Source organism: Macaca thibetana, chromosome X, assembly GCF_024542745.1.
Source record: "Macaca thibetana thibetana isolate TM-01 chromosome X, ASM2454274v1, whole genome shotgun sequence".
Classification (NCBI taxonomy): domain Eukaryota; kingdom Metazoa; phylum Chordata; class Mammalia; order Primates; family Cercopithecidae; genus Macaca; species Macaca thibetana.
Window position 1 is genome coordinate 102962871 of NC_065598.1, and position 11510 is coordinate 102974380.

The window sequence follows — 11510 nt, forward strand, 5'->3', positions numbered from 1 at the left end:
TAACTGGGAAAGGCAAAAAGAAATTTTGTGGAAAGAATAAGCAAGTCTTGACTAATTAACAATAATTAGTGAGGAAGAGCCTAGTGACTGAAAGGCTGTTGACACCCTTGACAGAAATGGAGAAGCCTGGTCTGGGAGTGGTTTGGGGGTGACAGGAGGATGGAGGAGCAGTCTGTTCAGGGTGGCATGCCTTCTTTCTGCTTCTACTAGGATTGGGCTTCCTTGAGTGCAGACCACACTGTCATAATTTGTAGCCTTTCAGCCCCTTATTTCAAAGCCCTTACCATTTGTCTTTCTCTATGTGGTTAGGGAAGCCAAGACCCTGGGACTGGTTGATAGGACTCTGGTTTCATTCTGGGAACTGCATCATTACCCACAGATGTGTGAAGTAATGGCTTGTTTGAAAATTGGAATCTTAGCCCAGTGGAGTCAGTCCCCTCTCTGGGCCCCCACAGCCCTGTTATGGTTACTAATAACTGGTGGTTCTCTCATCCCTGGTTCCAGCAGCCCAGCAGGACCTCATCTCTTACAATCTGCTGCCCTTTTGCTACAGCTGGCCAAGCAGATGATCCTTTAGCTTGCATTTCCAGCTGTCTCTGGGGTTTTTTGTGCCCAGCCCTTGATGTGGCTCTACCAGCCTTTGTGATTCTAGGGGAGAGGAAAGGCGGTGGAATCAGGTCCCAGCCCTCCAGCTAGTTTCTCTGAGTTATATTAAAGTTTATTTCAACACAGCCTCTCTCTCTCTCTCTCTCTCTCTCTCTTCTCTCTCTCTCTCTCTCTCTCTCTCTCTTTCTCTCTCTCTCTCTCTCCTCCCCCCCCCATCTCCTCTATCCACTGTCTGTCTTCCTCTTCTTTGTCTCACTGACCTATCTATTTTTGCCTCAGCTTCCTTTCTCCTCCTTCTTCTTTCATGCATTCTGATATAGTTTGCCTGTGTCCCCACCCAAATCTCATCTTGAATTCCCATGTGTTGTGGGAAGAACCTTGTGGGAGGTGACTGAATCACTGGGGTGGGTCTTTCCTCTGTTGTTCTTGTGATAGTGATAAGTCTCATGAGATCTGATGGTTTTAAAAATGGGAGTTTCTCTGCATAAGCTCTCTCTCTTTGCCTGCCGCCACCCACGTAAGATGTGACTTGCTCCTCCTTGCCTTCTGCTGTGATTGTGAGGCTTCCCCATCCATGTGGAACTGTAAGTCCATTAATCCTCTTTCTTTTGTAAATTGCCCAGTCTCAGGAATGTCTTTATCAGCAGCATGAAAATGGACTAATACACATTCCAACAAAAATTTTACACCTATTGTGTGCCAGGACCTATGCTAGGTGTTGCAAATCTATGGATGAGTGAGGCACAGGCTCTACTCTCTAAAGAACTAAAAAAAAAAAAATTGTAGGGAAGTTATGTGATGGCAGAAATAAAACCAGGATATCAGGAGAACATGCCTTACTGAGACTGGAAATGGGAGAAGACAGGGGAAGTTTCCTGGATGAAGTTATACCTGAACAGAATCTGAATTATCCTGGCAGAGGTTTTGTGAGAGAAGGACTGGGAGGAAGGTATTACAAGAAGAGGGGGTCAACATAAGCAAAGACATAGAAGCAAGACACAGCATGCTGAGTGAAGGCAACAAGCAATGTGGTGATGCTGGGATGCAAAATGGAAGGTAAGTCATGGCATTGGATCAGCTGGAGCAGAAGGAAGAGCAGGCCCTTGTATGTTATTTTAAGAGCTTAGTCTTTATCCAGTAGATGATAGAACAGTGGTCCCCAACCTTTTTGGCACCAGGGACCGGTTTAAGACAATTTTCCACAGATGTGGTGTGCAGGGATGGTTTCAGGATGAAGCTGTTCTACCTCAGAAGCTCATCAGGCATTAAAGTCTCATAAGAAGCATGCAACCCAGATCCCCCATATGTGCAGTTCACAATAGCATTCACGCTTCTATGAGAATCTAAAGCACCTGGTGATCTGACAGGAGATGGAGCTTAGGCAGTAATGATCACTGGCCTGCAGCTCACCTCCTGCTGTGTGGCCCAGTTCCTAACAAGCCACAGACTGGGACCAGTCCCAGTCTGTAGCCCAGGCAATAGGGACCCCTGTGATAGAGGGTCATTGAGAGATCTAAAACAACAATAAAGAATGGTCACGTATGTTATTAGAAATACAGATAACTTTATCAGTGTGTGAGGGATGGGTTATAGAGGGACAAGACCAGAAAAGGGTAATCCCGTTGGGAGGTTTTTGCTGCTTTTCAAGTGAGATGATGGCGGCTTAAACTGGAGCAGTAGTTTTGGAAAGGAGGGGACTGAATTAAAACAAATTAGGAGGTAAAATTGGCAGAGCTTTGTGATCAATTGTATATGAATATGTGATATGGTTTAGCCCTGTGTCCTCACCCAAATCTCATCGTGAATCATGATTCTACATGTCGAGGGATCTGTAATCTCCACCTGTTGAGGGAGGGAGGGGATTGGATCATGAGGGCTGTTTCCCCCATGGTGTTCTCCTGATAATGAGTGAGTTCTCATGAGATCTGATCGTTTTATAAGGCAGTTTTCCCTGTTCTTGCTCACTCTCTCACTTGCCACCTTGTAAGACATGCCTGCTTCCCCTTCTGCCTTGACTGTAAATTTTCTTAGACTTCCCCAACCATGAGGAACTGTGAGTCAATTAAAACTCCTTTGTTTATAAATTACCCGGTCTCAGATAATATCTTTATAGTAGTGTGACAACAGACTAATACAATATGTGTGAAGAAGCTATCAACAATGACATCCAGATCTTTATCTTGGGTAGCTATGTAGATAATAATAATAATAGCACTAATGAAGATGATAATAGGAATAGTGGTGCCATCAACTATGATAGAGAATTCAGGAGGCAGTGCTAGTTTAGTGGAAAATGGACAATTCTCTTTTGGACATGATGAGTTGAAGGTGCTTGTGAAGCATACAAGGGAAGATACCTAGTACCCAATTTGAATAGTTTAAAACTATGGGGAGGATGTGTGCTAAAGATTTAGATTTGAGGTTATACTAAGGATATTAATCATAGCCTGCCTTGATCATACCATTTCTAAGGGAACTTGCTGCATGCACTGACTATTGTCCATGCAGCCATAGTTTGTTCTACACAATCCATCCTATCTGACTTGGCTACAGCCGATGGAATCTGCTAGGTCACTGACCCAAGGGCAGCCAGTCTGTAAGTTGACCAGAGCCTGGTGATACAGATCTGGTGAAAAAGATCATCTGGGTTATTTAGAATCCCTGTCTCAGAATTTTGAGCTAAGAACTACAGAGACTCCAGGCCAGTTAACAATGGGAGTCAAAACTGAAAGATTATTGAAAATTGGGACATGACAAGCAAAGACCATTTGAAGTCGAGGTAAGAATGGGATGGAAATGATAGGAAAGCAAAGGATATTTGGTGGCAGAAGAATGGAGTGGACACAGGAGAAAAAGATAACAAAGAGAGAGACAAAGAAAGTGAGCACATGGCCCAAGGAAAAAACAGACTTTTTTATTCTCGAGGCTGCCTCACTATCTGATAAGTGTTCTCATCTCAGTTGGTGTAGTCTCAAATGAAACCTCAGCCATCTGAGGATAGTTTGAGTGAGTTTTTTTTTTCCAACCAAAAGAGAAGTCACCCACATGAAATCACTCAAGGAGAAACTAGCGCATGATAAAGGCAGTGAGTTAAGGACAGCAGTGGGGAATACTAACAGTGAACAGGTAACTAGAGGAAACGGGACCCATACACATATAGAGGGATGGACATAGGGTACTACCAAGAGATGAGGGGACGTGGAAGTCAAGAGATCTTGTTTGTTTTTCTTTAAAGAGAGAGTGATCAGAAGTGTCAAAAACTGCAGAGAGGTCTGATAAGGACTCTGAGCAGTGCCCACTGGGCTGGACATCAGTAGGTAGCTGGTCATTTTGGTGAGTGCATTTAGCAGAGTGGTAGGCGAGAGACAGAAACTAAACTGCAATTGGTTAAGAAGTGAATGTAAAGTAAGAATGTGGAGCTAGCCAATGTAGAATACTCTTCTGAGAAAATTACATGAGGAGGAGAGGAAAAGAGACTGAATATTAGCTAGAGGGGACCAAGAGCCCCAAAATGTTTTGCTTTGTGTTTGCTTTGTTGTGGTTTTCTGTTGCTTACTTTTTTATAAGAGAGGCTTGAGTTTTTAGGCTTAGAGGAAAAATATAGTTGAGTTGACAGAGAGAGAGAGAGAGAGAGAGAGAGAGAGAGAAAAGTCATCTGACCGAGCGAGATCCTGGAGGTTCCAAGACCTAGCTTAGTTAAAGGTGTTGGCCTTAAACAGAAAGATGGCACCTTACCTTCTGAACTTGAGGAGAAAAAAGGAAGGATGAGTCTGTATGAAGATATGATAGTAGTTGGTGGGAGTGGGAAGTTACAGAGCTCTATCCTGCTGGCCTCAATTTTCTCAATGAGGTAGGAGGCAAAGTTTCCTGCCAAGAGTGAGGGAAGCAGTGTCAAGCAAGGGGCTTGAGGAAAGAAGTAGAAAGTTTGGAAGAGTCACTGAGAGGATTGTGAGAGGGGCTGGACCAAGGACAAGTGAGAGGATTGATGAGTGGGGCTAAAGTTAGGGAGTGGAAATTTGTAAAGGCCATGGTCTCCATGATCGTGGGTTTTGCATCCAGTAGTGCTTAACTGTTCAAATGTAGGAGCAGAGAAGGTAGTGTTGTGTGATTCTACAGTTGGGGTTTGGGTGGGTGGATGTGACAGAAGCATAGGGTGCCAGCAAAGGGAGGGGAAGCTGAGCAGGGATTTGGGTGCTCAGCTATAGGTTCCTGCTTGGTATAGAAGGAAGAGGGAACACGAAGGGGCTAACAGAGTAGGAGGATGGAGGAATCACGAGACTGAAGGTTGCTGTGAGGTAGAAGAGCAGGTGTTAGAAGGCTTGGAGGTGGGAAACAGTTCAGCATATTCCAGTAACTGTTCCTTTTGGCTGAATCATGGGACAATAGTGGAGACCCAGAAAAGTGAGGAGACCTAGAGAATGAGGAGGCCAGAGAGATAAGCAGAGCTTGATGTAGTGGGGTCTCATGTGCCACTATTTGAGCTGGATGTTGCACAAGAGGCAGAAGCAAGGCAAGCTTACAGAGGTAGTTTTACAAAGTGGCTTATGGAAAATAATAGACCTCTGGAGCCCTGTTGGGTCTTTTCCTGAATTCTTGTACTCTCTTCCAATGATTTTAAAGTTTACTTTCCAATTCTAAAAGTCAGTGATGCAAATCCTCCCCTCCTCCTCCCTGTATAAAATCTAGGTAGTGGGAAAGTTACATTAATTCTTATCCCAAGGAGAGTCATCTGTTTTGCATAGTTGAAAGAACCCTGAATTGTGAGTCCAGAGCCTTGGATTCTAGCCCCAGGTCTACCACCAACCAACTGTACACATCTCCATCTCTCTGGACTTCTTTTTCATGATCTGTGGTGAGAGAGAAATGTTACTTGTCTTGTCTATTTCCTAAGGTGGTTGTGAGGGTGAAATGAAGTCATAGATGTAAATGCACTCTGCAAAGTTAAAAGTGTATTGTGAGCAGAATTGATGCTTATTACTGGGATCTGGTCAGGTTTGCCTTGTGTCCTCCTTCTACGTCTTGTGACAGTAGAGTCTGCTTCCTGCTTCCTTCCCTCATTCCCAGTCCCCACATGCCTGTAAGTTCCCCAGAAGTCAGGCCTGTCCTGGTGGGAGCTGAAGGAACAGTCTCAGCAGCTCCGTCTGGGATGATGAGCCAAGAAATCAGACTCTTTCTTTGCCAAGGAAAGTGTTTTCTTTGCTTGTTTCCTCCTCTCCAATAAATCTGTCTGCCTCCGACGTTTCATGACGAGGCTGATTGACCTTGCCCTTGGGACGTACCAGCTCAGCATGGGAGAGGGGGATGCTGCAAGATTTGATGCCTGCCTTTTCGATACATGTTTAATTCATTGCTGCAAAAGACTTGGATAAGTAAAACACTAAGCTCCCTCTGACTGGGCTTCCTGGAGAGAGGGATTCCAGCAGCTTTTAAAGGAAATGTCAAACTGTTAAGAGTTCAGGCTTCAAGCAGCTTAATGCTTTATAATGTTTTGGAATGAATGTCTCGTGGATTCTTAATGCCTGGGTTATTTAGAATTGAAAATAACTGATGGTTAGTCAATCTGATAAACACAAGACAACTACAATCAACTCTGGAGAAAGATGAATTAATTAATTTAACTCATTGCTTTATGGCTTTCTCCCCACCAAATCTTTTAGCTGAGTTACTAATCAATCAATTAGTCAATAAGAATTAGGCACCAACTGTATGCTCAGCTCTATACAGGTTATTACAAAAGCTGTATCAAAACAAACCGATAAAAACAAAATATATCTTCCATACTGCTATGGACTGAATTGTGTTCCCCCTCCCAAATTCATATGTTGAAGCTTCAAGTCCTAGTGCCTCAGAATACAACTAATAGGGCCTTTAAAGAAGTAATTAAGTTAAAATGGGGCCACCAGGGTGGGACCTAATTCAACATGACTAGTGTCCTTATGAGAAGACATTAAGACACAGAGAGAGGCAACAAGATACATACATGCACAGAGATGACCATGTGAAGACACAGAGAGAAGGTGGCCATCTGCAAGCCAAGGAGAGAGGTCTCAGAAGATACCAACCCTGCAGATACCTTATCTTTGACTTCTAACCTGCAGAACTATGAAAAGGTACATTTCTGCTATTTAAGTCACTCAACTTGTGGTATTTTGTTATGACAGCCCCAGAAAACTTTATATATATATATATATATATATAAACTTTATATATATATATAAATATATATAAACTTTATATATATATAAACTTTATATATATATAAACTTTATATATATATATAAACTTTATATATATATATAAACTTTATATATATTAAAACTTTATATATATATATCAAAACTTTATATATAAAGTTTTATATATATAGTGGACTTTATATATATAGTGGAGCTTGCAGTAAGATGAAAAAGAACCCACATGTAACACTTTACTACTGCTGATAGTATCTGGGAGGATGTATAGATATAGACTTTCTCCAGAAAATCTTTTCTATCACCAATCAGAATTAAAATATGAAACTCAAAGAATATAAAAAGTCCCTTGACTTTTCTAAAACTTCGGGTCCTACTACACCACACATAGAGCATCTAGCAACAGCATGGGATCTTTATCTCTGTAGTTTATCTCCTCTCCCACATACCCTTGGGCCTTTTTCTAGCTTGCTTCTCAGCCCCAGATTCCTGGCTCTATCAGGGAGAGGCAGTGTGTGATCCTTTAGATCCTGTGAGTTTCTTAAAGACATCTCATGTCAGTAGTTCTTAGACTTCAGAACCACCTAGAATGCCAAATAAAAATGCAGCTTCCAGGACCTCACCTTAAAGGTCAGGTTCACTAGGTCTGCCCAGGGCCTAGAAATCTGCATTTCAGGTTTAGTAGGTCTGGGCAGGGTGTAGAAATCTACACTCATTTCTTTTACTCTGAGGTATACATACAAAGGAGGGTACTGATAATTTAAATAATAATAATAAAATGAATGCCCATGTACTGACCACTGAGTTTAAGAAATAGAACATTTTTCTGTGTACTCTTTCCCAACTGCATTCCCCTCTTCTTGAAGAGGCAAACTTTACCAAATTTCACACTTATCACTGATTCGCCTTTCTTTAGTGTTTCCCACATATGATTGTGTCTCTGAACAAAAAAAACAAAAAAATCCTGTTTAGCTTGCTTGTTGGAGGACTTTGTATAATGGTGTTATACTGTTTATATTCTTTAGCAACTTTATCATTCAATATTGTTTTTGAGATGCGTTCATGTCAATGCGTTTAGCTGCAGTTTACTTATTTTCACTGCTCTACAGTATTCCATTGCATGAATATACCACAATTTATTTATCTGTTCTCCTGTTTGTGGTCATTTGGGTTGTTTCTAGCTTTTGTTTTGTTTTGTTTTGCTATTATAAATAATACTGCCATAAGCATTCTTATATATGTCTCTTGGCACATAGAAATCTTCATTTTTACCCAGCTTCCCAGATTGAGTCTGATGTAAATGGTCCAAGAAACACTCTCTTTGGTCCTTCACATTCTTCAGAGTGATACATGTACAAAATAAAACTCTCTTGCTAGTAACGACTTCATTTTGAAGCACAACTTTAATGCTTTATTTTGGAGGGGAAAAATCCTCTGAATCTTTACTTTTACTTACAAAAAATCTGCTCCTAGTAAAGGGGTAAGGGACAAGAAAAGAAGGAGGGAGTAGGGGGAGTGGGAGGAAACATCCATATGTCATCTGTGCTGCATTAGAGAAGAAGCCCATATGTTACAAATATTCAACTATGTGATACGAATGATCAATGTATGGATACTTACGTATGGATATTTTAGAGGCAGCAATCAACTCTAGGCACATAATAGTGTCAACTTATTCATTCAATGACTAAAAACTCAAGGTAGATTGAAATAGTTAGGAAACGCTTCCAGAAGGAGGTGGGACATAGAGTGGGCCTTGAAGGATAGACAAATTGGATTTTGGCACAAGGAATTGACAAGGTGTCAGCTAACAGCTAGAGTTTGCTTAAGAGAAAGAAAGGTAGCGGGACAACAAGGCACATTGGAAATGTAAATGGGCAGAATGAGTGGGGGTGGGGTGTTAAAAATTGCAAGTACAGCCCAGCAAAGGCCTGGCAAATCTAGTTCAGTTTTAGGAAAGCACTGAAATCCCAGGGGAATCCTACCTGGGAACCAAGAAAGAGGGCACAGCTTTGGAAGTACAGGGTAAGAACCATGAGAACATCATAATAAGGGTACTTAGCAGGAAATAAAGAATAAAAAAGTGGTCATAGGGTCAAGGATCCAGGATAACAGGGCAGCCAGAAATAAAGAAAGAAATAATCCAGATCCAGTATAGGGTTCCTCACAGGTATATCTTAGACTTCTCCCCACTTCCTACATATAAAGGAGTCTATATTATACCATCTCTCTTCTACATACAACCTTCTATAGCATCCATCTCCATTTTAAGCGGAAGACCTCACCTCCCACCTCATTGAGAAAAAAGAGAATTAAATGGGAAATTTCTCACTTTCCCACCACCACATTTACCATCTGTACCCTTGCCTTCTGCTATGTCAAATGAATTGTCCCCTGTTAAAGGCCATCCGTTCCACTTGTTCACTGGATCCCATTTCAATCAGTTAGCCTTAGGTTTGTAGGAGAGCAACAGAGGTCCAAAATAATGTAGCTTAAACAAGAGAGTGTATTTCTCTTATACATGAAAGACCAAAGGTAGGCAGTTCAGGGTTGATCTGGTGACCCTGCTCCACAGAGTCTTCAGAAACCCAGGCTGATCTCAACTTACCATGTCCCTTGGGTGTGGCCAAGGTCCAAGATAGCAGCTTGAGTTCCAGCCATCGCATCCAAATTTCAGGCAGTAGGATGGAGAAAAGAGACAAATGATGGGACAAAGGGCATTATGCCATCTATCTTTCAAAAAAGTTTCCCAATGATAGGAGACATAACTTCTGGTTACATCTTATTGGCCAGAGATAGTAAAGTTACAAGGCTTTATTGAGCAGCAAGAAAAGCTGGAAAGTATAATCTTTATTCCAGTAGGCCATGAAGCCAGCTATAAATTGAGAATTTTATTATTGTGGAAGAAGGGGAGAGAAATATTATGGGATATCTAACAGTCTATGCCACAACATAACTTCTTCCCTTCTTAAGGACTTTTGCCCTCTCCACTGAATAATTCTTATCAGCATATGAACTTGATTTAGCATTTATTAACCCCCAAATAAACTCTTATTTATCCTACTATCCCCCCAACTTCTTCCCTACATTTCTGCACCCACCAACAGCAAACATTCTCCAAAGTATTGTCTACACATGCAATCTCTTCTTCCTCATCTCTCATTTATTCTTCAGTCCACTCCAGGCTTGCTTCCATACTCATCAACTCACTGAAACCTCTCTTCTCAAGATCCCCAGAGCCCTGTATTTTGCCAAATTCAGTTTTCACATTTCTGTCCTGATTTTAACAGCTCTGTCACCAGCATTTGATACAGAAGATCTCTAATACTTTTCTTTAAAAACTATTTCTTTAAAATCTTTCTTCCCTTGGTTTTGTTAATACCACACTTTTACCAATCTGGCCACTCCTTCTCAATGTCCTCTACCTGAACTCTAAATATTGGCGTTATTCATGCTTGGTCCTGAGCCTTCTCTTCTCTTTCTCAAATTGCTCTTTACGTGGTTTCATTCATTCCCTTGGCTTTAAATACTATCTTCATGCTGACAATTTTCAGTGAAGACCCTAAAAAGACTCTAAAATTAGGATTCATAGATCTACCTGACCATTTAAAACCGCCACTTGGATTTTTATTAGACATGTCTAACATAGTACATGCAAAACAGAACTCTCGACACCCTCCCCCCACCCAATTTGTTCCTCTCCCATCTTTCCCATTTTAGAAAATGACATTAACATATGTCAGAAACCTGAGAGTCATCATTGATTCCTCCTCCTCTCACTTCCCAAATTCAATTCATCGGCGAATCCTGACCATTCTATATCCAGTATGAATTTCTAATTCATCCACTTCTCCCATCTCTACTATTACTACCCTAGTCCAAGGGACCATTATCTCTTGCCCAAATTGTAAATTAAGGTAATCTTTTAAAAATGGAAATCAAATTATGTGACTCTCCTTATCAAAATTCTTCAATGCTTTTCCATCACATCTAAAATAAAATTCAAACTTTTCAGTCTGTTCTGCAAATCTCTACATGATCTAGCCCAGTGGTCTGAATGACTCTTGGTCGATTCTCCTTTCTCCTACTCTTCTCCCCTCAACTGACTATGCTCCACCCATATTGGCCTTCTGTACTTGCACTATGTGTCATGGTCTTTGTAGCCTCAGAACTGTTTCATTTATAGTTCCCTTTGCTTGAAACACTCATTCACTGGGTTCTTCCCTGTCTGGCTCCTTTTCTACCTTCAGGACTTGAATCACATGTTAACTCCTTATGGAGGTGTTCCCTGACTACCTTATCTGAAGTAGTTCATATTATTTTCTATGAGGTTTTTTTTCAATGATATTGTCACAATGTGCAAGTCATGAGCGTCAGAGACCTTGCCTTTCTTATTTGCCGCTGTATTCCAGCACCTAGCATAGCTCCTAGCAGTATGCCTGTTACTGGGCTCAAAAAATATTCAATAACTGTTTGTTGAAATGATGAATCAACAAGTGGAAGTTATCTAAATCCTCTCTTAACGATTGAGAGGGGAGGAAGAAAGTACTATGGAATGAGTGAAGCTGGATGGGCCCAGCAGGGCTGCCAGTCCAAGGCCAGAGACAGACTTCGGGTCCTGAAGGTACAGTATGTAAACTAAAAATAAAATCCCAAGTCCCCCAACTGACTGAACGGACACCCTCTTGGCCAAGAGGATGGCAGATAAACCTT